Source organism: Pelmatolapia mariae, linkage group LG7 (genome assembly GCF_036321145.2).
Source record: "Pelmatolapia mariae isolate MD_Pm_ZW linkage group LG7, Pm_UMD_F_2, whole genome shotgun sequence".
NCBI classification, from domain to species: Eukaryota; Metazoa; Chordata; class Actinopteri; order Cichliformes; family Cichlidae; genus Pelmatolapia; species Pelmatolapia mariae.
This window is the reverse complement of record NC_086233.1, coordinates 41,382,594-41,410,166: the sequence shown is the minus strand read 5'-3', so window position 1 is coordinate 41,410,166 and position 27,573 is coordinate 41,382,594. Positions and strand designations below refer to the sequence as shown.

The 27,573-nt window shown below is 38.5% G+C and overlaps 1 protein-coding gene across 2 annotated transcripts in view; it reads right to left on the bottom strand.

Moving 5' to 3' along the window:
- Positions 1 to 26,664, bottom strand: part of mgat4c (mgat4 family member C) — a 113,715-nt gene extending 87,051 nt beyond the window's left edge. The window contains exon 1 of one of the 2 annotated variants that reach the window (XM_063479124.1): positions 25,995 to 26,664. The gene's annotated coding sequence lies outside the window, so the exon portion shown is untranslated. Of the gene's footprint in view, positions 1 to 2,267; positions 2,327 to 25,994 lie in introns of those variants that run through there. The other variant, XM_063479125.1, reaches the window with a different exon arrangement.
- Positions 26,665 to 27,573: the final 909 nt, after the last annotated feature.

Here is a 27,573-nt window from a genome sequence, read left to right as displayed (position 1 = left end):
TATAGGTGATACTCCATCCGAACTGCTGTTCTACATAGGCCCGAACCCCCTCAGGGAGATCATTGACAAGACTTGCTACAGATACCGACTGTAGAATGTAGTGATCAGCAGCCACCTCATCTACATGGATGACATCAAGCTGTATGCCATCAGAATGTCATTCAGGCTGGAGAACTGTAGTCAGATGACAACAAAGAGACGGAAGGTAGTCAGAACTGAGGAGACTGAACTTCCAGAAGGCAGCATTGCAGACATTGAGGACAGCTACAAGTACCTGGGAATCCCACAGGCAAGTGGGAACCACGAAGAGGCCTCTAGGAAAGCCGCAACTGCCAAATACCTGCAGAGGGAAAGGCATGTCCTGAGGAGTCAGCTGAATGGAAAGAACAAGATTCGGGCAGTTAACACCTACACTCTGTTGGTAATCAGATAACCCCCTGGAATAATAATAAGGTGGCCAAAGCGGAGGTAGAAGCCACTGACATCAAGACAAGGAAGCTCCTGACCATGCATGGAGGGTTTCAAGTCAAGTCCAGCACTCTTAGACTGTACCCTAACTGAAAATATGGAGGACGTGGACTGGTGAGTGTCAGAACCATTGTCCAGGATGAGACAACAAAGATTCATTGGTACATCAGAAAGATGGCCACAACCAACCATGCAATTAGAGAATACCTCAGGCAGAAGAAACATGAGAAAGAAGAGGAGGAAGGAGAAGAACCATCATGAAAGAACAGGCCCCTGCACGGTATGTATGACAGGCACACAGAAAAAGTGTCAGATATGTAGAAATCCTACCAGTGGCTGGACAAAGCTGGACTGAAAGACAGCACAGATGCACTAACCATGGCAGCACAGGAACAAGCTCTCAGGACAAGATCGATAGAGGATGGGATTTACCACACCAGGCAAGACCCCAGCTGCAGGCTGTGTAAAGTTGCCCGTGAGAGAATCCAGCACATAACATACATGGAATGCCATAACCAGTTAGCTGGCATAGTATACGGAGACATCTGTGTTAAATATGGCTGTGAAGTCCTGAGGTCAAAATGGGACATGCCCAATAGGGTGGTCGAGAATGACGGAATAAGATCCTGTAGGACCTCCAGGACATCACAAACTGTTGATGACTTACCAGCCAGACATAGTAGTGGTGAACAAGCAGAGGAAGATGGACATAGTCACTATAACGTGGTTCACCTTGTGCAGCCTCGCTGTTTCGAGGATTTTTTTTTTGTGTGTGCAATTTTGCACGCCTTTTTTTTTTGTTTGTTTGTTTTTTTACAGCGCATTGTGTTCTGTGTCCGGATTGGCTGTAGACCATTGTCAGTCAATCTCATGCTGTGGTCCTGTACAGTACAGAATGCGTTCAGCTTGTTAAAATTACATAAATCTTCTGTTGCTAGCAGTGTGAAGTGCTGTACTGTATGTTTGCAAGTTTTCTCCCCAAAAAACACAACAATGTCGATGAACTATTTTGCACCGTCAAAGGAACCTGTGGGTGCCTTTGGTTTGATTCTATAATACTGGACTTATTTTTCTAGGAAAGGTTGAATTTTGAGAGTGTTTAAACAAGACAGAAAAGTGTGAAAATGTTCATGCCTGTCTGAGAAAAGTGTATAAAGTGTGTAGTGAGGGGTTTTACAGCTTTAAAACATCTATAATAATTGTTAAAAATGAAATTGGCTACTTCACGGATCTCACCTATCGCGGCTTAGTTTTAGAACATAACTACAGTGATAAACGAGGGACCACTGTATATCCAGCAGAGCTCTGGAAGACCTTCAACAGCATTCCGAGGGAGAGTGGGGACATGTTCAGAACCTCCATTGCCGAAGCCACTGCACTGAGCTGCGCAAGGTGGTTGATGCCTGTCGTGGTGGTAACCTCCAAACCAAATGGTGGATGCCAGAGGTGAAGGGAGCCACCAGGCTGAAGGAGTCCTATCGGGCTTAGTTAGCCTGTGGGACTACCTATCAGGCAGCTGATAGCTACCGACAGGCCATGTGGAAAGCGGCTTGGGCAGTGGCTGAAGCAATAACTCGAGTGTGGGAGGAGTTCAGAGAGGCCATGGAAAAAGACTTTCGGATTGCCTTGAAGAGATTCTGGCAAACCATCAGGCAACTCAGGAGGAGAAAGAAGTGCTCTACCTCCTGACTTTGACTGAGGAAATTGTCAGGTGGAAGGAATACTTTGAGGACCTCCTTAATCCCACTGGCATATCTTCCATGGAGGAAGTAGAGTCGAGGACGAAGGGGATGACTCACCTATCTCCAGGAGCAAGGTCACTAAGGCAGTTAAACAACTCCTTGATTGAACAGCAACTGGAGTGGATGAGGTCCACCTGAGTTCCTGAAGGCTCTGGATGTTGTAGGGCTGTCTTGGTTGACACACCTCTACAATGTTGAGTGGAGATGAGGGGCAGCACCTCTGGATTGGCAGACTGGGGTGCTGGTTCCCCCCAGTCCTCCGGTCCCCTTTCTTTCCTGATGTGTAACCTAATGGGTAGGGGAGACACCGTATATCATAAGTTGAGGACAAGATTGCCTTACCTGTGTTTTCTCTTGATGGTGTGCCAGAAAAAGAGTCCTCAGGTATCCTGAGTGCCCTTTTAAAGATTCCCAGTAGCACCAAGTGATTGAAGAAGGGATTGAATAGCCATATTCGTTTTATTGTAGATTGTAGTTGTTATTCCAAACAGGAAAATATTTTATTTAATAATTGTAATTATTGTAATTATGTCTACAATATTGATCAGATGTTAGTAAAAGTTACTAGATAAGATGTATGTGTAGTTTAGTTTTGTCATGATCCTGGGTTGGTGACCGAGTGTTTTGCGTTTAAGTTATACTCCTTGATTATTTGTTATTCATGGCTTTGGTTTTGTTGGTGGTTTTCTGTTCATTTTATATTTGTAGTTCTAGCTCCTAGTTTCGGTCACTGTGTCTTCCCTGTGTTGCATGTTTCATATCCAGTCAGTCATGTCGCTGTGTCAAGTCCGTGTCTCTGAGTCTGCGTCTTTGCGAATGTCTCATGTTTCCTGTTTTACTTTGATAGTCTTTGTCTTATGTCAGTGTATTCTGGCTTGCTTCCTTTGTCTCATTATGTCTAATTTGCCCCAACTGTGTTCCCACCTGTTCCCCATCCTCACCTGTATTTAAGCACTGTGTCTTCCTCTGTGTGTTGCAGGTTCATCTGTGTTCCATTCGTTGTATTTCTCAATGTTCCAGCCTCCATGTTCCCATCTCAAGTTTTTGTTTCATCTCGCAGGTTTCTAGTCCCAGGCTTTTGTTCCTTTGTATAATTTTTTAGTTTCACCCAGTTTGGGTTTTGTTTTAGTTTAGTCGCTGCCATGTTCAGCTTTTGTTTTCCCCACAGTGAATAAAGCTCACTCGCAATAAGCATTTGTCAGTGCCTGCACTTGGGTCCTTTCTCTCGCCACTCCACATGTCTCCAGCCGTGATAAGTTTAGTATGTAACCTCAGATAATGGTATGGCTTGAGAGTCAATTAGTTGCCAGTTAACATAAGAGGCTGTTGTTGGAACCATGTCCCACCACTGGGCTATATTGTTTTATTTTGTTTTATATTATGGTATTTTTAATGTCCGTGAATAAACACGTGGCTGGTCTGCATAAGTCATTGTTAAGTGGCATTCCTCTAAAAATGTTCAGGTACAAAGACTGGTCTTCAAATGAGCAGAAAAGTAGTTAGTGTCAAAAGAAAAACTTCTTGAAAGCCTGGAGTTTCATTGGTCAAAACCACTTTAAAAATTACAACAAAGCCTGGCTCTCTAGTCAAATTTACACAAGAGCATCATAGAGACACACACACACAGTCAAAAATCTCAAATAAAGCTGTAAGGGAACTTAAGAAACTTTGAAACAAGAAACTTCAAATCTTAAAACCCAATCATCCCTCCATGGCATACCTTTATCTAATGGAAAGCATATTTTGCAAATAAATTACATTACATGTCTGATTTTGGCAAAGTCAAACATGCCCGATTACATGCACGGATAAAATTTGGTTGTATGAATAAAAATTTCTATTCTATCCCAGAGTATTTTATTTTAAGATTTGTTTAGGTATTTATATCTGTAAATTCACTGGTCAAATGATCTGATGAGACTAGTTGAATGTTGAATCAATGAATGATAAAAATACCAAGCAGGAACAGCAGAATCAGAAGATTTTCTAATGCTTCATGTAGAATCTGAGTCATGAATACTTTTTAAACACTTTTGCAGCTTTGGTTGCTTCTTAATATCCCAAAAGAGCCTTTATTTTCTTCTCTAATCTTCCATTCAAGTTGTATCTTGGATACGAAAGAAAAATTACAACTATAGTTCAATACAACCTCACTGAGAGTATCACCTTAATTATTCAGACTACTAAGCAGACTACTAATAGTCACATGGCATAATATTCAACAAGGGCCAGGAGTTTTCTGTTATAGGAATACGTGCATTGGTTTACTCAACTTCTGACTACTGACATGCTGACATGCTAACATGCTGTCAAGATCTGCTGCCATGTGAGATCTCATTGTGATCGGACCTAAAAGCTTTCTTTAGCAACAAAAGTTCTGGTTAAAAAAATGTGATCGTGGTTTTTTTAATAAAATGCTGTTATTGATTCAGTGATTCTGTTGACTATGGTGTGAAATTTTTATTTGCGATGTACAAGATTATACATTTCTTAAGATCCAGAGCTCAGTAAATGGCATGAGAACATTTTTGTCCTTGTTCATTATGTTCTATTGATTATTTGCTAATAGCAAGAACAAATGCACATCAAATCTTCAAAACAAGGAGTAAGCTAAACTGTCAAGTTGTGAAAAGGATAAAATCGTTCTGAAATAATGGATAATGAAGTCTGTTGATTCCTATTGCTGCTGCTATGTAAATAGTGTTTTTGGCAGTTCAGTTATTGTCCTAGCTCATGCCATGGTTACCAGAGCAGATGGTAGACTCCATTTAGGCAGGGCCATTTAGGTTATTGTTTTTTCCTAACCCAACTCATCGACTCTCTCTTTGAATAAAAAGAGTAAGCAGTAAACTAAACACTGACTGAGACATATGACTGAGGTATGGCTCTCTAATTTATGCATAACAAAGAGGTAGCCATTTCCCTACTCACTTAACCACCAACTAGGTCACTTCTTTAGCTCTGCCTCGTCTCATTAAACTCTCAATTATTCATTGTGGGCGTATATTTTTCAGTCCCAGTTGGTTTACAGCTAATCCGCTTATAGCATGCCTTTACTTGCCTAACTGACTCTAACTGGCCATAATCGACAGGGGAAGCAGTATATCTGACGAGACAAATGGACTAACAAACAACCTGCATTGTCGTTTATACAGGTTTGTCCAAATCCAAAGATATTATTTTAAAGTGACAGTTGATAGAGTATGTGCAGACAATTACTTTATCGCTGAAAACAAATCAAATAATCACTTATCAAATAATCTGTTATATTACTTAGCACCAAAACAATATTTAAAAACTAAATTAATAATTACTACTACTGCTATCAAAGGTAACCAGAATGCAGGGACCATAAACTAAGCCCAACACCTCTTAGACTTCCAGACTACGTGTCCGCCCTTGCTCTGCTACCAGGAAAATCATTTCAAAATACAGCACACTGACCTGGAGTCGAACTGAAATCATCAGTAGCATACAGTAAAGCTATAAATGCAGTTTGTTCATAGTGATTGCCGTATTCAGTGCACCCTTTTAAAATCATTTTCATTCACAATAAAACGGTCTTGGAGACAACCCCCGCCCCCACCACCACCAAACACACACACAATAATTCAGTGGCAAATGCATTTTTGCTTCAGCACAAAAAACGCTCAAAAACCAGCAGTGTTTCCCACATATTATGGACACACACATCTATACTGGGCCTACTTTTGTCCTTTCCAATCTTCTCCAGTTTTTTCTATTCATCTACTGGTGCTTGGCTCTGATTACTGGATATCAGGTCTGGGCACAGGCTAATCGTGTGTCCCACAGGCTCATTAAGACTCCAACAATCTGAGAGTAGCACATTATCCCAGACATACTCTGGTGTGGCATAGCAGCTTGAATGCCATGTCCATGGAGAGTGAGAAACCACTGGTGCTTGGCCCATCAGTTTCTTTCAGCTAGTTGTTGGCTTTGTGAAATCATTTCACATCTCTAAACATGTTCTTTCACAAGCCATAATCCATCCATTCCCAATTTTTTAGATAGCCACTGACAGTGTGCACATGAAGAGGTGAAAAGTAACCTTGCTTCAAAAGAGTATATATATAATTTCCTCTTTGAACTGTGGTAAAGATTCCAGCAAACGACTTATAGGTGAGGCTTTCAATTCAGACAAGGCTTTCCATTAAAAAAAAGAGAGAGAAGCAGAACTGCATTAAAGTTTGATGAACTAGTTCATGAAATATGGAAGGGCGGATAAAGTGGATGTTAATAGGTTGCCTATGGGTGCACCAAGCCTCTAAGTGAGGTGAGCCCCTCTCCAGCAGAAACAACTATTAAAGAGACAAGTGCATGTGTAACTGTGTAAAATACCAAATCTGTCCTTAATGAAACAAATGTGGAGCTGTAGAGTTTGCACAGTATCCAACAGATGGATTAGTAAAACCTTTAAAAAGTAATGGATAGTCATTACCCACATACTTATTGCTGTCTCTCTCTAATTGTACACTCAATAACAGGCTTCAGATTCACACACTGCTAAACAATGATATCAAAGCCACAGGTGCAAAACTACACAATTCCAAAACTACACGTAATATTAAACTTTTATAACTAATGTCAACTAAAAACATAAATGAGAAGGTTGCATTAGAGGAATCCATCTGGACATCTACAGTGGCTGAAAACTAAAACTACCAAGGGGGTAATTTTGACCTCTTGGCATTTTAAAAGTGATGTAACTCTGTTAGAATAAAACTCCATCATCTCTTATGTATGACTTTTCCTAAAATGGGTTATTCATCATATAGTGAATTTTGGGGTGATAAAAAAGAAATAAAACTACTATAGCTAGGACTGATGGTGGAGTAACAGACACAAAGTACTGAAATCAATTATTAAAATAATATTTAACTAAACTGTTTCAATTTAAAGCAAATATATTTTTTGGGCTCATTATGTCAGAATTTCTTTTCAGTCATTTTGATGAGTGCAAAAACAAACGGTGGATTAAAACAGGGCAGTCCAAGGATCAATCTTAATGTCTGTCCAATATTTTTTTTGTATTACTATGCTTAGCATCCGTAGGATACAGGGGGCTACAACCTGCTGTAGCATCCCAGTACTGTAGTAGGTTAAATCCTAATCTCAATGTGCTCAGGTTAAATGGTTATATTATATTAGGAATACACACATATCCTCTTAAGACCATATGGTGACATTAATTTAAAAATCCACCCTGTATTCAGTCAATATTCTTATAAAATAACAGAATGAAAATATCATGTGACAGTATTACAGCAAGTCTGATTTCAACACAAAGGCTTGGTGTTATGTTTTAACCCAGTTTGGGTGCAGAGATTGTGAGAGATGAATAACATGTTTGTGTTGCTCTTTTGAGAGTGACAAGAGAAAGGCGGAACTTGAAAAGAGGCTGGAAGTGCTAATGAGGCTTATTTTAACAACACAACAGCGCCATGAATATTTAACAGCTAACAGTAAAAAGTCTGATGAATTCACGATCTGAGTGGAAAAAATGCCAATGCAATGCTGCTGCTACCAAGACAGTGCTGTACAATATCTCTGTATAATAGTAATGGGTCTTAGAAAACAAGACGTCTATTTTTATTAATACAGCAAGGAGCATTTTAAATGACTTGCACTTTAAAAACAAAACTTCACACATGTACTCTGGCAGCCTTAATAAAATTAATTCACAGCAATTTTTATTGTGAAGGGAAATCACACGTTTAAACCTGTGGTGAGCTTTGAATAATGCGACTATCAACTGGCCTAATTTTTTTTCGTTATTGTAAATGGTACTTCATTAGTCATGCACAATAATGAATACTCAAACTTTCTTCTCACGCCTAAAGAGGAGACTTTCAAGGTATTTAGAAAGATCCTGCAAGATGCTAAGTCCGTGGACTCACGCGGTTGCTAGGCAACAGCAAGGGCACCAGTCCTTTTTCAGGAAAACAACTTCACTGTCCAAAATAAATAAAGATAGAAGGAACACACCATGAACCTCTTGAGCGGGGTTAAGTCGCTGGGAATAACACTCAGTCAACATCAAGTACTGTGGCTGCAGAGGCCAAAGAGGTTTTCTTATGTTTAGTATTGAGACTCTTTACTCTTACGAAGGAAAGAAACATACAGAATAGCAACATTTTCTAAAAGGATTACAGTGTGTGAGTAGGACAATGATGACCTATTAAGGTCAAATGTTACATTTCATATTTTGAAAACAGCAATACATAGTTCTATTTTTCCAAAATGGAGTTAATTGTTTAGGGTGTAAAATGTAAATTGTGTTTATGGTTATATCCTTTTCATCATGAAACAGTGAACAAATACCCTTAGAACAGATCAAAAGGCTACTATGCTACTAACAGTAAAAAGGACTCCTTATCAAAGAAGCCTGGCTTTATCTCATTAAAACAGGCAAGAAAGTGAGAAAAAAAATCACTTCCAAAGGGATATCAAACAGTTTTACCCATATTTGCTTTGTTATTTAGCTAGCACAGCTCAAATTAATTACTCTCATCTTCTTCACTCTATTCATTATTCTAGCAGTAAACACATTAGTCAAATGAAATGTCTCTGAGCACACCTGGCTTTCTTATCTTTTCTGCTGTCGACAACAGGGTGGTTCAGCTTTTTTACATGCTGTGAGCCGAGCATTAAAGAAACCCAGTGCCATTTATGGGATATGGTACCTGCCACCTATTCAACCGATACCTGCCTCCCAGGAAGCCTTAATGTATGAGATTTGTCAGTGTCAATTTCCCAGTTAATCTCTCTAGTCCACCTCGCTGCTGCCTCTGCCGCCCATTCATTCCGCTGCTCTGTCTCTATCTGCTCACACTATCCTACACAGGATACAAAGGCAACGGGAAACCCAGGAATAGGAACTACCTCAGTGGTAGATGGTGCTGCAAAGTAATCCTGCATCTGAAACCAGCAGAGCTGATACACATCCAAGGAAAACTGCTGGCACATGGCCTGAATTTTGAGGCGCAGTCTTAACATTCCTTTGCAGCAAACACTGAAAATAGAGACTATAAAAAAGTCAGTTAGACTATAAAAATGTCATTTATAACCTACTGCGGTCAAGGTACTGTTACTGAACATACCAATTTGTTGTGGTCACAGAAACAAAGTCTCCACATCTACACTATATTGTAAAAAGTATTCGCTCACCCATCCAAATCATTGAATTCAGGTGTTCCAGTCACTTCCATGGTCACAGGTGTTTATAATCAAGCACCTAATGATGAGGACTGCTTCTACAAACATTTGTGAAAGAATGGGTCGCTCTCTGGAGCTCAGTTAATGTCAGCGTGATCAGATGTCTCATGCAACAAGTCAAGTCATGATATTTCCTCACTATTATATAATATTCCACAGTCAGCTATTAGTGGTATTATAACAAAGTGTAAGTGATTGGGAATGACAGCAACCCAGCCACGAAGTGGTAGGTGTAAAATCATAGAGCATGGTCAGCAGATGCTAAGGCACATAGTGTGCAGAGGTTGCCAACCTTCTGCAGAGTCAGTCACTACAGACCTTCAAACTTCATGTGGCCTTTAGGGTAGTTAATGAACAGTGTGTTAAGAGCTTCATGGAGTTTGTTTCCATGGCTGAGCAGCTGTATCCAAGCCTTACATCATGAAGTGCAAGCGTGTCAGATGCAGTGGTGATGTGCGGTCGTTTTTCATGAGTTGGGCTTTGGCCCTGTGTTCCAACGAAAGAAACTCCTAATGCTCTTAATGGTTCAGTAAGACAATTTCAAACATTTCATGCTCCTAACTTTGTGGGAATAGTTTGAGGATGGCCGCTTCCTGTTCCAACATGACCACATACCAGTGCACAACGCAAGCTCCGTACAGACATGGATGAGCGAGTGTGGTGTGGAAGAACTTAACTGGTCTGCACAGTCCTGACCTCAACACAAAAGAGCATTTTGAGATTAATTAGAGTGCAAACTGCAAGCCAGGCCTTCTCCTTCACAATCAGTGTCTGAACTCACAATTGTACTTCTGGAAGAATGGTCAAAATTCCCATAAACACACTCCTAGACCTTGTGAAAAGCCTTCCAAGAAGAGTTGAAGCTGTTGTAGCTGCATAGGTTGGGCCGACATCATATGTGTGTGAAGGCAGATATTTGCTTTATCTGCGTTATATGTATGCATTATAGTGCACATTAAGGTTGGCCAGTCCAACAATCAATTAACATATTTGTGAAGGTGTATGTGCAAAAGAGAAGTAGAGAAAAAACATCCTATAAAAACAAAATATTTACATCTAATCCTGTATTAACAGGTGGAAAGTCAGCCAAGATTTAACTGGTATTTTTTTAATTGAAAGTGCTCCGGTGTGTTTTTCAATACTCATAACCTATAAATATAGATTTGGGGGAGGACTGAATGTGAATGCTGTGTAAGTAGTATTGATACAGAACAAGATTCATTGCTGTCAACTATTTTCATATACATGTTTATATCCATTTTTGGTTCATGTAAGCTGAATGAGCTGCAGAAGTGAAACACAGTGAAGCTGAAACACAAATTATGGATAAACTGCTAATCAATACAGAAAGAGGAGCTTTTTGCTAAAAATGCATTACTTTGGCTCCTGAAACGCTAACATGTTCTTTTTAAAAGTGTCAAATACCACTGTTACTCAAGAGCAGCGAAAATGTTTATTTCAGCAGCAGACTAGAATTTGGCAAGCAGAGAAGTATAATTTGCCTTAAAATCTGCAATGAGAAAAATGCTAATTTAGCCTAAATTAACAAAACTCGTGCTTTCAACTCATTAGTATTGGACACCTTTATAGGACACCAACATACTTGAAGGCTGCCAGAAACATTACAGCACTGATAAAACAGAAATTAAGACCTTGACTGAAATTAGTTACAAACTTCTGACAATTACAATAGCTAAGCTAAAATAACTGATTCTATCCCTACTGCTCCAGGTAAAAACCCTGCTTAATATTTAATAAAATGAATCCTTTTTCTATATAGACATTTCCTTCAGCTATAGCTATTGTGCTGTTACTTTATACTTGCTTTACAAGCTCTGAAAATACCTGTGATTGCCCAAAGTCTCACATCATCAACTAGATTTTCTAAAACCGAAAAACAGCCCATATACCACTCAGACCACTTGAATTAGCATAAGCTATAATTATTTGAATCTTGCAAACATTACCCGTCAAATATTTTTTTTGCAATATTGTAAATGTTTTCATAGTATTGGTAAAGTCTGTTTCACATTTAATTTTAATGTTAAAACAGAAATCCATTAATCACAGCATAACAACTATGAAGACTTTGAGCTACATCTATTCCTTCCTTTTGTTCTGCTTCACTTTCATTAGAAGTAATGCTAAAATCTGTCAGCAAATCTGAGCTCAATTGTGCAGCAATGTACTGAAATGAGGCTTTTATAGTCATTTATCTTATCTCCCAGTTCCTGCAGAGGTTTTTAAAGTCTTGTGCTGTGCATAATACCTGACCTGTCGATCTGATCCATTCAGCTGAGGACAAATTGTGATTAAAATAACTTCAATTCATTAGCTACTTATTTGGAATGCACTGTAATGTCCTTTTGGAAAGGCATGGCTTTAACGTGTCCAAAAATACCTGAAATTCTTTAGATAAGTGACTACTGGCAGCTCTGTCTTACACTGTAATTTTAAAATGGCACAATGATTTATTTCCCACTAAGCATAAGGCCATCAGTTTGCTGCATATGACATTATTGCTCATTCAAGGCTGTCTGGGGAGAAATTATGATGCCTTATGATGTTCTATGAATTAAACCCATAGAAGTGATGCAGGGCTGACGTTAAATTCAAAGCACAATAAAAAATTTTTATTCCAAGCTCACCAGGCTCTGTGGGGGAAACCTGCTAGGTACAGAGGAGAGTCAACAGTTTTGTGAATGTTATGTAATACATATACCGTATATATACAGTATTGTACAAAAGATTTTTGAACCGCTACTTCTAATGTGGTCTTGAACGATAGTTCTCCAGGATATCTGAAGTTCAAAGCTTGTTTTTGGATATTTGCTGCTTTTTGACTGGTTTTCAGCGCAGTCCTTGTACCTGACCATTTTCAGAAGAATGTTTTGCTTGCTTGTTAAGCCACTTACAAAACTGACCTATGAATTGTTCAAGAAAAGTAACCTAACTCAAGCCGGTGTGCTTTGTCTGCACATAACAGAAAAAATAGCAAAGTACCAATTGGGAACTTTGTTAAAAGCAGCCTGCTTCAAAAAAACATATTTTGTCCCCTTTCATTAGCTGAACCCATGAAAAATGGCAAGAGGATAACAATGTTTGACAGCCATAAAATAGTATTTTTGAATACTCAAGCCTCATCAGAAATGGTCTCAGTTGGATGGTGCCTGTCAAGAAGCCATTCTTAAGGAAAGGAAATAGCCCGAGCTATACCAAATACCACAAGAAATGGAAGAAGAATCGAAATTTGAACATTTTGGCTGAATATGTACAGAGGAAGTCAGGAGAGAAGTACAACAGCGAATGTCTACAACTATTTGTAAAACACAGTGGAGGCTCTGTCATGGTTTGGGGCTGCTTTCAGCCAGTGATGTTGGTGATCTTGTGAAAACTGGCAGAATTATGATTGTAGAAAAATGACATCAGATTTTAATCCACCGTGTAATACCATCTAGAAAATGTCAGATTGGCAATGGGTTTTTCTTCAGCATACTGCCAATGCAGTAAAGGCATACCTGGATAGAAAATGCACGCAATGAAACACTGTGAACATCCAGCCCCAGCCCCCACCCAGATATTACTAGAGCAGCGTGGGATCGTCTTGGCAGAGAACACAAAAAAGGCAGACAAAATCTGAAGAAGAGCTTCGGAATATCCTTCAAGAATCTATTTCTAAAGACTACTTGAAGAAATGAGAAGAAAGTTTGTCTAACAGAGTTTCAGAATCAGAATCAGAATACTTTATTAACCCGAAGGAAATTATTAGGTTATACTGAAAAAACAAGGTGGCAATACCAAATATTGACTTTCAAGCTCATTAGTCTTGTACCAACTTTGTTTTAGCCATATATATTGTATTCCCTTGTATGATTGCATGTTTCAATAAACTGCAGCACCAAGTTCCCATTTTTCAAGGAAAACATAAAGAAACAAAGGGTAGCTCAAGAATTTTCCATAGTGCTGTACATGTTTTCAATGTGGTCTGATGATCATTATAAGTGACAGAAAAATCTCCCCCGTTAAACGTAAACTCTCCTGCTATGTTGAAAAAAAAATCCTTCAGTATTCTTTTTTTTTTCATTTCAGTTGTAGTCGGTGAGTTAAATTCAGATCTTTACATTGAAATAAAGAGTACACCCAAGAGAAATATGTAAACTACTTCTAAAACCAGATTAAGGTTCCAAAGTGTTCAGCAGGGACAAGCCAAGTGTGCTATTCAGAGAACGCACATTAAAATGATAAATTGCCAAGTGCACATGTTACCATTTTGTTTTTCTCATTTACTCTTCACTGTTGAGATGGTCATAAAAGCACTGCAGCTTTGAACTGTACATTACCATATAATAATGCTGCTAAACTGCTGTGGGAATTCGTTTTAATGGGCAAGAAAACAGTTTTCCAGTAAAGTCCTACATCCAAACTACTGATAACTATAAGAATGGACTGCAGTAATAAAGCAATCACTGGCCAAATAGCTGACCCTGGAGACTTGGCTGTGGCATTTGTGTTACTCATTATAGCAACTCTGACAGTAAAAGCTATAATAGCAGCAAAACTTCACTCTCTAATCATTTCAGTAGCTTTTCAAATAATTTAAAAATTAACATTTTGCTTGGAAAAGGATTTTTTTTTTTTCATTTTAAAGATATGAGCAACACTTGTTATGTACACTCATTTAGAGCAACATTTTTTCGATATTTCTCTTCTCATAACACGTACACATGCACATGACAATACCATACATAATGTAAACATGTCAGGTGATAGGATAACAGTGAAAAACATTAACACAGCCCGCTCTGCATTCATGCTTAATTCCTGTTCAAACTAAAATGGGAGAAAATATTATCAGTGTTGTCGTAAACAAAAGTACAAATCCCTGCTGTTATGGCAGTCATACTGAGAGACTTCTGATGTTTCACAGTCATTTCCATTCCACAGCCAGCATTTGCATTTGTTTGATTTCCAGCAGCAGTCTGCAATGCCTCTTTGTGCAACAATACAGACACAAATAAATTAAGATCCGTCCTTCCTGGCAGAGATTATTTATCTCCCTACTCAAGCTGTCTGAACTTCGAAAACACAGCTTCAAGTTATTCATTGCTATTCCCATACTCATCGCCCACTGCCTTGACAGTAAAGACTACAGTCGTCTCCACGCCTGTGCATGTTTTTGTAAAATAAAGGTCTTATACAACTGCTAATAAAGAATTTGTTTTGCTTGCTTTGGTGTGCAGATGCCGCATAAATCATTGCAATGTAATGCATGCCTATAGCTATAACCCCACCACTAATCCTTCTGCAGAAAATCAATTTTTCACTTTGGCCTTAGCTGCCCTTAGGAAGACAAATCACAAAACTAGTCAAACCAGCGATCAGAATCAAACAGACTGGATTCAGACAGAGGACGGTATAATGCCTCTTGTACAATCAGTAACAAGTCGCTGCCTCAATGCCATTTCATTCTCATCACCCTCTTAAAAGACAAACATTGTGTAATTAGGATGATTAAGATGAGCAGAGACTAAAGGCCAACAGTGTTAACATAGCTTGAGATAATAAAAGGATTAGGGGTGATTCACTTACAGAAGCTTAATGGGTTTTTAAAATAGAAAACAGGAATTCATTAGTAAATGTGATTGACAGTTGAAAAATCAGTGAATTTAACAGCGGAGAAAATAAAACTGCGATTAACATAGCAGGCCTTGTTGTTGAAGAGCAAAGGCTGGAAGTCACTTATAATGTCACAAAGTCAGCTACAAAAAAAAAAAACACTTTTAGGAAAACAGCGAGCAGATCTGCAGCAAGCAGATGAGCACTGACCCAAACTGACCCACTTCTTCCTGATTTATGGTTTATGGTCCCTCAGCAGACACAGCTTTGTTGTGGGGGGTCATAAATCTCCCGCACCTCAGAGCTGATCAGCTGACCCTCCAATCCTGGCAGCCGTCCCCTTCTCACAGGCCTGTCCTCCGGCCGCAGCCCAGCTCTCAACACAAAGCAGAAATCACCCGAGCCACAAGCGCAGGCAGTTAATCACCATGAGCAGACAATAGTATGAAATAGAGTCAAGCAGGCCAGGAAGGCAATTCATCGCTATTGCTAAAGGACTCGGCGAGACAGCCGAGGTTTACCTGTTTGGTAACTTCTGCAAAGTTAAATGAAGTTTTCGATGTATGGAATGAGCCAGTACAGTTCAGGGTAAGAGGGGCTGAGCTTGAGGTACGTGAAGAAACCTCACTGGAACGACAAGACAAATATGACGCGATGATACAGCTTTGTATTTATGCCTCCAGCCATGTTTGCAGAGGTAAATGTTGGACGTAATATAAGGCATATTAATTAATTTGATGAACAGAGCACATGACTCTGAGACTAAAAACTTGGGTCATCAAACAGGCAAACACTGCACAGCGCAGCACGACTATGCAGGTTAACTGTTGCAGCATGGAAAGCACCATATGTCTCAGATGACTTATTACGTCTGGATCAGACATAATGACATCTTGGCAATGTCAGTGGCAAAAGAGGAAAAAACAAAAGGAAATTACAGAGTGGAGGAGCAGAATATTGAACACCACAGGGACATCAGGGATTTTAATTTGAAAGGGAGCAGAGGCACAGTGTGAGATAGAAAGACACTCAGCCAGAGAGCACTCGGATATTCCTCTGTTAAGACAACGAGACTGGGAATAACATATATATATGGAGCAGCATGCAGAGAATCGAACCACGTCGCTCATTCGCAGCAGCACCATCGTGAAAATAATCAGCACACACTCACCTGCCTAAAGCATGTAAATGCACCTCTGCACTCAGTCATTCCTACCGTGTGTGTATCGTGAGGGAGCTCTGCTGGTGCTCTGCGCACGCCACCAGTCTAAATGATCTCCATGATTCATGCGGGAACAGATAATTGGCGTTCAGAAAAGTGGGATAAACACTCATTGTAATGGCAGTGAGTAGCCTGGCAATAATTTTGTGTTCTCACTTCTGCGCGTGGACATTCTTTCTTTCATTATTCTGTTCCACCCCCCCTCCAGTCTGTCTCCTGCATTTGCTGACTAGCTCAAGAGCCCCCACCCACACTCCAAAAGTCCCACCACACCTTCCTCTTTATCCCTCAAAGCCTTACTCTCCTCGTCAAGGTGTCACTAACAGCTTCTGCAAACCCTGGTTTCTTATTGGTTCATTCCACTTTATTCTCCTCCGGTCTCCTGTTTTGCTGTCTTAAAGGAACAATGTATTCACACCCCCTCAACCCTGCCCCCTCTCTGTTCTTGCAGCTCACAAAGTGTATCATGATGAGAAGTGTTGGGCAAAACTAATTACAGTTTAGGGGTTGAAGCAGCGGGACAGACATCCATAATTCATGAGCTCAATTTAAAGGGTGACGGCAGATGTGTACCTAAAGTAGCGAAGCTTGCAGAAGGAGCAATATTAGGTTTTCTTAGAGACACCCTGTTGACACTGTGTATGTGTGTGTGTATCTGGAGATATACACGGCATAAATGAAAGGCTATCGAGTAATCTCCTGCATTTATCAGTCTTTTGGCAACTGAACAAATCTGTCAGCATCAAGAGGTCTGGAGGTATGTGTGGCCTGTAACTGGCTCAAACAGGGAAATCATATTTTTCAAAAAAGAGACAAGTAAGCAGTTAAATAGCAGTGTGATTGGTAGAACAGCTCTTATGTAAAAAAAAAGGGGCCATTTATGATTTCTTCATCAAATCTTCTTTCCACAAAAACAATATATTGTTCATGTATCAGTCATTAGGCATAATAATAAAAGGTAAATCAGTGCTTTTTAATGTAATACTCAGGTCAAAAATAACAGAAGTTATTGATTTGGTTTGTTCTTACGGTTTGATGTGTTCAAGTCATTCAAGCATCCTTCCAACCATTAGATGCACTTCTTTTTTGCATTTTTGTTTTAAATTGCTGTGTAAAGACTATGACATGTAACCACTCCCCTGGTGCTGGGCATGTTTAAGCACATTTTCTATTTTGGTTTAGGCCCAAAATACTAAGGGTAATCTTCAAATTCATCAAGTTTTCCAACCAGCGTCATCACAGTTGGACATTTATTTAAATCCAGCAATGTAATCTCACTGAATAGGGATGTAGAGGCCAGCTCTTTAATCCCTTAAAATTTACCCTTTAAGGACTGAAAATATTTTGTTTGTTGGACAGTGAAAGTAGTGCACAGTGGTACATAGTGACTGATGTTATTAAATGTTGTTACTTAGTAATGAACTAGTGTTACAATGCTAATTGTATCATCTTATAACCATTTAAACCAAAGCTTTGAGCTTTTAAAAGATGAACAAATGGAGCAATTTCAAAATAAAGCTACAAAAAACTGAAGTGACAAGGGCTCAACCTGAACAGGAGGCTATGACAATGCAAGTCTTGACAATATTTTTGTTCTATTAAATGGGAAAAAGAAATCAAATATATCAAATTCAAACGGCTTCAGGTGTCATTGTCAATTACATTGCTAAAGACTCGATGTCAAATATAACTGTGTAACAAACACGTACTAAATGTATTTATTTGTAAAGCTCCTTTTGGTTGCTCCCTGGTCGCCACAGTGAGTGACTTCACATGTTTTAATTTGGGTTTGAGATGTCCTTCCTAACACAACCCCAAAAAGAAATTTGCCCCTCGAACCAGCGACCTGTATTATTCAAATTATTCTGCTAGAAATGTGTCAAAATATTTTAGGAAAATTTACAGAAGCACCTTATGAACCAAATCCAGCAGAAGTCTTCAGACTTACACATACTGTCTGAACACCTGTGTTACCTGAAATTACACTGATAGATTAGTGATGGCAACGAACAGCTTCAATCGCAGGTGCATCAACTGTGCTATTTGAATTTCCTTCCCAAGGTACCTTGTGCATATGCTGAGTTTTGCAGTTTGCTCCTTTTGTCAATCTGAGCTTTTAGTGAGCAGCTTTTAATAGCTCACTCAGACCTATTAACTGAAAATACCAGCACATTCAGCCACTTCTTCAGTCATTTATTTGGTAATCCTTGTGACTCTATTAGGAGAAAATCTACAAGCAGTTCATAAAAGCTTTAGTGTGTCCTGGAATGTGTTTTGCATAACACCTGCATAAACTGGCAGCGTTTGTATATAAATGATTCACTCGGAATATTAAAGAAACAAGCTGGCCCACGATACTTTTACCACTTTTAACAGTTTTAACTGTTAAGTGTGGGGAAGTAAAGCAAAACTTCTTAGGACAAAATTAACCAATCAAACTCAGCTTTAAAATATTTACCTCGGTTGAATTTCCAAACAGAAATGTATAGCAATAAAACTCTTTTAGGATAAATAAACAAATAAATCAAGAAGACAGGCAGCGTCAGTTGCCTTCAGGTCCACATCTGCACTGTCAACGTTAGTGCACCTACTCTTGCTGATCAAAGCTGCTTGTGTCTTCATCAGCAGCTGGTGTAAAGATTTTTAAAAAAGGAATGGCAATATGGCATGGTTATGCAACCTATTTCAACCAGCGCTCCACCCTATTTTCCAAACAAACACAGCTTGCCTTTGGTCTTATTTCATTGTCATTGATGCATATTTCATAAGGGAATTCACTGTCTTGCTTTGATTCTTCGGCACTTTGGTGCTGCTGTCTAGCAATACATTAGTGCCCATTATCATCTCTACAGTCTTTATCAGAGATAGCAAGAAGTCTCTTACCACTCTAATACACTGTATATTACATCTCAGCTCTGCTCTCTAAAATGCTCTCTAACTGTTAGGATAAAACACACCGCTAAAGTAATTTCATACACTTTAAACAGAACTGATGCATTTAAAAAATGAATATTTAGAGACGTGACAAAGTAAGTACATGAAATTGCTGACTAACCTGAAAAAATAATTTAGCTATGTGCAATGGTTAAAGTCTTTCTTGCTTGTACTACACATTTTAACATCCCCCACAAGAGGTACGATGTTGACTAGAAAATTTCATAATCTTACATTGTTAATGTGCTTCGAATGATTCTATCCCTATATGAAATTGTACACTTCTTGATCAATTTCAACTTTAGGAAAGAAGACCTCACATATTAAAATAGTTTCTGGTCCACAGCAAACATGTCTAATATTGTTGTGACAGAAACTCTCTGTGATTTTTCCATTTAGAACACATTACTTTTACTGGCACCCATGCACATCTTCATTGTGAATGTTTGGTAACAATAACAGTAGCAGAGTGCCTACAGAATCTTCAGTAAAATTTGACAGAAATTTGGAGACTGGTTTTTGTAATAGTTTGCCCTTGAAACGACAGAGGTTCCACTTCTGAACAAACTAGCAGTTGTTTGAAAATTGTAGATGATGTTCCCCACAGTGTAATGCTTCATACTGAGATCTTTATTAAGCCGCTTTCCAGACTCCTTGGTATTCACATCCTTTTATGAAGCAAGCGTTGGGTGTAATCACATTTCTCAGTAAAGCGGCAATGTAATGCGTTAATGTACAAAATTTACTAATTACACTACAGTTGCAATTTGTTACTTGCATTAGAAAAGCTTCTCAGTTACCTGCATGATGGATGCATAGAAACCAAAAAAACATCAAACAAATTTGCCTTTTTCGTTCTGCTTCAATCATCTGATTTCATTTCATGTGCAGGACGGGGGTAATAGTGGGGTGGTCTACAGTTTTTCAGGAGTGGAAATATGGACATTACTTTTACTTTTATTGCACAAAAGCACAACAGCACAATGATAAAGGGCAAACAGCATTAAGGGTGGAAGCAACTGCATTGTCCTGCAATCATAACTTGAGCTCTTTGCAAGCATATGCACAGACAGTACGCTAACATACTAGCCAAGCTAGCCAAGAGCACAAAGTGATAATAAAGCTGTGTGAATACTGACCCCAGTTCAGCAGCCAGAGCCACAACTTCAACAGGTAACAAATGCAGTGATGAGCAGTGAGGGTTACATGTTTTGGGTTCATATGTAAACACTACTGTTATTAGGATGGGAATCTGTGTTGTTGTGGCGAACTGTTGCCTTGAGTTTATACTGTTAAATGATAATTGAGAGACAATGCGCTTCAGGTTATTTTTATTGATTTGATGAGTATAAGAGCATGGTTAGTCATTACATCAGATTATTAATATGCACAGTTTTAATTAGAATTAAATGTTTTATACATTATGGTACTACAAGCCAAACCCAATAGGCTGTATAACAGAATTACAAAGAGGCATTGTTGGGTGATGACTATATTCCAAAAACAACAGATAAATCCTTTAAAGAAAATTTTGGTATTTCTTTTTTGGGTCCAAAATTTGTAAATTGTTAATAGGAAATTGGACCAGTATTGATTGCTATATTTGCCACAATTTAGAAAAAGAGTAGCCACAAGCAATTTCTTTTTTACTCTAACTTGACTTTACTGTAGTCTCTCTCTACACTAACACACACACACATACATACATATATATATATATATATATATATATATATATATATATGGCTGTCCATGTATATGTGTGTGTACATATATATATATATATATATATATATATATATATGTGTATGTATGTGTGTGTGTGTGTGTGTGTGTATATATATATGTATATATATATATATATATATATATATATATATATATATATATATATATATATATGTGTGTATATATATGTATATATACCTTTCCACTCCTCTTTGCAGAGAGCCAAAAGCTCTCTGCAACTCTCTAACTCACATTTAGCTTGTTGTCTTGTTGTCTTCCTGCAACAACTCAACTCCTGTGAGATTTCAGAGAACGACTTCTGTATGAGCTTGACTTCTGAAACATGTTAGACAGATCTCTGTAGTAATGCTTTCCATAATATTTTCAGACGTTTTGGCTCAACAATCTGAGCCTGTCACTGCAACAAACAAGTACCTTTACTTTGACATGGACAGCTGTTCCATGGGATTACACTGACAGGACTTTGAGGTCATAATGATCTCACGCAATATTGAACCAATTCCAAAGGTTTTTTGGTCCATGTAAAATATTAGACCATGAAAAATGCCAAAAAATGGGCCTAGTTTTAGAAATACCTAAATTTTCCTATAAAAAGAATAGTCTATCTTCATTAATCTAAATCCAGCAATAAACTGTGAGCATGACTCTTCTTGGCCACCACTGGGCCAGAAGTCACATTATAATAAATGAGCAGCACAAGGAGAAAAACTGCAGGAAAATAGTTGTAGACAGGACAAAGGCAAAGAACACTTCACTGAGTTTCGGGTCAATCTCCAAACATAAGACTTAATTCAGCTAATAGGTATAAGTATTTTTCCTGGTATGGATTTAATAAGCTGTTCTTGCTTGAACTATTTTTTAGCTCAGTGCTGTCACATTAAAGCCGACTCTTTCTGCTATGGTGGACAAAAAATTTAACACATGTAACCACAAGTGGATTCAATTCAAATAGCTTTAATTTGTTTGGGACTTTTTTATGTCATGCAACTTAAATACATCTATTCAAGTCCTGTACAATTTAAAATAAAACTTCCCTTTTCAATTTTGTATTTTTTGTTTAAAATTGATATTTTATGAAAAAAATGCCAAAAAAAATCTCTCTTGAGAGTAAAGGTCAAGAGATATATTTAAAAATATATTTAAAATATATTTAAAATATATTTTTTAAAATATATTTAATTACATTTATATTTAAGGAATAGTCATTTTTGTCACCACCTGATTCAGTTTTGTAGCCCTCTTGCCATCTGAGGAAATTCTTGCTGTCCATTTGCACTGAATACATTAATCTGACCTGTGTTTGTTAGAGTTGTTGGCTGCTAATGAGGTCAAATAGTTGAAAAGTAATGCAAGTTAAACAGGAGATGGTTTGGTCAAATCAAATTGAGATAAAACCTACCTACAGCAAGGATTCCTGTTTTTGTTGACAGGATCATGAAAAAACGAGAAAGTTTGAGATGTTAAAGTAACTCCAGGAACAGCTGCCAACATTTAAGGTGAATTCAATTAAACACTCTGATATAAAAAAAAACCCAAAGAAAACATTATGCTGAGCACATGGGGCTGAATATTATACCCACAGCCAGAGACCCCTCCTCTCCTCTCTTAATAAACATGATATTCAAGCTTTGCATCACAATGCTCACTGAACCGGCTAAGCACTTGACAGCAACATCAGTGCATCTCTGAGTGTATGAATATACAGTCTGGATTCATGCCTGGAGTGTTTCATCTCCTTCCTGTGCTAATCTTGGCATCGATGTTAAGCATGCTGTAAGTAAAGTCCATTTTTTCACTCATTCAGCCAGCCAGGAAACCAGTCAGCAACTCAGTCATTCAGTCATTGCACTGACATTAAGATTTTTCTTCACAGCAACTGAACATATACCAGAGCTAAGATCCCACTATCACTGAAGCAGCCTTCATACTCCAACGCTTACGCCTCACATCCTTCATGTCACAGCAAAGCTCAGTGGCTGTCCAATAGATTCGAGCTGCCCAGAAATTCATGACCTGCGCCACCTCAGAAAATCAACATGGTAAGTCACTAGGGGGAATAGTATGGTCAGGAGGCAGACTAACAATTATTTATGGCATTTGTCTAACCTTTCACGGATAAATCAAGTGAGTGGCTGCCCAGACTATCTGAGCGGATGCTGTGGCAATTTTCAGTGTCTCCAGACAGCTAAAAGTTCAGTGCATCTTACACAAGGATAAAGTTACTCTTTTAAAAATCTAATTAGCGCTTCTTTTATTTTGGAAGCTGAAAACAGTCTAACGATAGGAGGGATATCCTCACAGCATTTTCAGTTGCGCTTGCCAGTTCTAGAAAATTCTCAAATAAACTACAGTAAGAGTGAAGTTATACTGACAATGTTTGGAAAAAAAAACAGCTGAGAATGGATTCAAGTGTAAATGTCTTACTAGGATGGACACTTCCATCTTCACTACATAGAACGTCTGTATTAACTGTGGCAAGGCAACAGAAATAAGCCTGCATGTAATTCCATTCAGAAAGCAGAAAGGATTAGAGCATTTTAGGTTTACGTTCTGCCTGAGCACACAGTTTCTCTATCCTTTTAAAGAAGTATGACTTTATTTAAATTGCTTGGACAGTAGAAATGAATGTAAAAGCATGACTCATTTTTTTTTAGGAGTCTAGTCATTTTTTAAACTGGTGGAGGCGGAGGAGTGGAGCGGGTGGGGAGGGGTGTAGTTCCATTGTTGGTTCTAGCCAGACTTCTACTCCATGCTCACACTTAAGAGTGAGATTTGCCTAGTATTACTGTACCAAACAGGGCAGTGTAAAGTTTATGTTCATGAAGTCTACATGTAGTAGGCTTGAACAGTGGGTCAGTGACCAGTCAGTGATCTTATGTAAATGTATGTACACTGTGATTTTTATTTGATGACTTCTGTGGAGTTGGCCCTGTCTCTTCTGCTGTCTTCTGGTTGACAATGGGTTTTTTATTTTTTTTTATTTTCGAGCTGATATCAGTTGCAACATTATACACTGAATAATCAGAAATGTCCTACTTCACATATTTACACTGAGGACTGGGGCAATCAGAAGCAGCATCTCCTGCAGTATGTAAGTGGATTATTTATTTATTTATTTATTTATTTTTCTTTTTAATGTCAGTGATGAAGTATTCTAACTATTTTGTTGTTGTTGTTGTTCCATATATCTAATTCAAAGCCTACTTCCATGACCAACGATGCCTTGTTAAAGCTGGGATAAGCAATATGTTATTCAAGAGGCCTTAGAGAGAAGTCGACTCTCTCTCCTCCTTTGGGCTCTATTTTCAGACTTGAGGAAAAATGTAGTGTCAGGCTGGCCAATTACAGGTCTTTTCAGACCAGATCAGATGAGTAAAATAAAGAAGTATAAAGAATACAAATGGAATAAAGATAGTCGCACACTGGGTTGAACAAAGTACTTCATTCTGTGAAGCCAATTGCATCGGCTTTATTTTCGCATACATTAGACATGTTTGTTTGATGGGAGGGATTTAGAAGAGAGGTGTCTATATATGAATTATATATATATATATATATATATATATATATATATATATATATATATATATATATATATATATATATATATATATATATATATATATATATATATAATAATGTATAATGTACACACATTGGGGTTTTGTTCATTTTTACTGTAGCTTTAAACTGAAAAGCTATTTATAGCACAAGTTTTATACTGGTTTTTGTGCGTCTCTTCAGTTTTTCTGTAAAAATGAATTCATTCCAAATAACAGTGATTTCACAAAGTGCCGTGGTAACAAGCTGCAGCTCATAGTGGGAGACTCGCCCCTCTGTGACCCCTAATGAGCCAGCAGCCTCCCGCCAGAGGAAGCCCGAGCCGCTGCTCTTGTAATGAGCTGCTGTTTTGCTACAGGCCTTTCAGATGAGCCATGGAGCTGTCATTCGCACCGCAGGCCATGAGCAGCTCTGGCAGATGATGCAATTCTTTGATGACTTTAAGGACAATGCATGCCTTTGGTGAAGCCTTACTGTTAGAGTTTTAATTCAGCCTTTCAGAAGTGCAATCGCATCTTGTGCTTTTCATATTGTGGATATCATAGTATGGGACAAAGTTGTTCATGCTTTGAAATAATACACTCATATTCATATTTATTGCTCCTTTTGTTGAGTTATATTATTCAGGTGATGCAGATGCTGTTTTGATTTGCAGAACAGTTTCAGCCAATTAAAATGTAATTATATAACCCTACTGAATACTACAGTTACACAATGACTAAGTCTTTAAAATGTGCAGAAGTTTACAAGAAGACACACAAAAGAAATTGTCCAAAGTTCTTAGTTTGGTCAGAAAATACTCCAAAGACATTTAATTTATAATAATTATTTGTGTTTTTTTTGTTTGTTTTTTTTTAAATACCAAATCTTCATAACAACAAGCCTTTTGTAGAAGATTTTTACATTTTTTGAACAATTTAAAACGTGCTTGATATTCCAATAGATGGCTATGGTTTATTAACCTAATATCAATATTACCGAATCCTGAGCCATGATCTTTTAAATGTGGCACAGCCCGAAGCTATGACATCACATGTCACGGATGTTTATGTGGCGGTTCGAGAAATGATTTATTTAGATTTAAAAAAATAAATAAATAAATAAAAGCCTCCCACAGCTGCTTTAAGACAGTTAAAGATGTGAACTCCTTCCCTCTGGTGCTGCCTGGTTGCTAGGCTGGATAGAAATTGCACACACGCTCTCCGAGTGTGACTTATTGCATTTTTGATGTTATCAGACACGCAACCCCACATGCTGTGACGCCTGTGCAGCGAGGGAGGCTGTAATGTGCAAAAGTTATGACTTGGTCCGCATCTCGGTGACATGCTGTGCAGAGCTTGATAAGAACCCGAACAAGCGTGCTGGTACAGTTATCAGTGTAACCACGTGGCCTTACCTTCAGCATCCGTCACCTCAACTGGATATCAAACCAGCCAACATCCCACAAACATGACATCTGCACTCACCTCCACACCGGCAGACTCTATCGTGGACCGAAGGCAGGTGTCAGCGGGGGCTCTGCAGAGCCAACGACCTCTTTGTTTTTCTCTGTTTCTCTTTCTTGTCTTCTGATGGTTAGACTGGCGCGGACACCGGCTCCGATGCGCTTCGCAATCTCCTACGACAGAGCCCAGGAAGGCGGGCAGGCACCGTAAGAAATTTCTCTAACGACCGATGGACATTTGTTTTTCTCTCACACGCGGTTTGATATTCTCTTTTAGCTCTAGCAAAAGACAAACTTTGCCAATTTCAAAGGTTATTTCTAAGCATAAAACATTGCTGCCACATCCCTAAGGTACCGCTGCGCTCCGGTCTGCTCTCTCCTCAGCTCCTCCCGGCGGCAGGCGGACAGGAGGGCGGTGCGACTGGGTTCGTGCGCTCCAGCGGTGCATGCGTGGCACGAACGCTCCAGGATTCAGCCGTTATCGCAAGACAGAGTGCATGTGTCCTATTCAAAATGCACCGAGTATGAGACATACCTCACAGGCTATAACTCTCGGGTCCAGGGGCGCTGATAACATTTTAGGAGATCCCATCTCTGATCCAACAGGGATGTACATTTGTCCAACCCCCTCCTCCTCTGGGAGAAGTTTAACAAATAACAGCAATTTGCTTAGAAACCCTCTACATGCTGTAGAATGCGCCAGGTTAGAGAAGAAATCGTTGACTAAAGTTAGAGCCATATTGCTCACATTTTTATGTGAAAAAAGCAATTCAGATCTCATTGCAGGTCCCTTTTTTTCCCTTTCTGTACTATTGAAGGAGAAGATAACAGGCTGAAACTGAAGCAAATGTTATTTTGATAGTGACCTCTCAGAAATAACCTAAAGACCCTGAGCCCTGGATTAGAAAGCACTATCTTTTGCCATTTTCCATATATTCATATCATCTATCTATCTATCTATCTATCTATCTATCTATCTATCTATCCATACATATATATATATATATATATATATATATATATATATATATATTCAATAACTGAAATCGCAATACATTAATAAGTGGGAAGAAGGATTCAAACCATCTTTAACTGATTTATGATGACAGCTGTCAAATTGAAAAATAATTTGATTGTGTTTTGAGCCTGTATAGTTTCAGACTTCTGACTATATGTATAAATTGCTCAATATCTAAGCAGAAAATTAATCATCCATAAAATGTGACTTTGATATCAGCGTGAAAGCCCTGACATTAATCAGTAAAGAAATATGCAGCATGAAAATATTAGCCTGTTTATAATCACAAGTATCCATGGTGGGCCTATTAAGTCAAGCTGATTGGAAATTTTCACTGAAAATGACTTTGCACGAAAGAACACAGTCACTCAGAGAAAATGCTGGTACCAGCTCACGCTCCATTTGAGGTCATTTTTGGGCTAAGCTGTTTATATGCATATTCATATCCTAATCACAAATACCTCAGCACACATAATTGAGCTGAATACTTTGGATATTATTATGGATAGAGAACTTAGTGTGACAGCAAAATAACATTAGGATATCCTGAGCCTATCCCAGCACATAATTGTGAAGGGAGCTT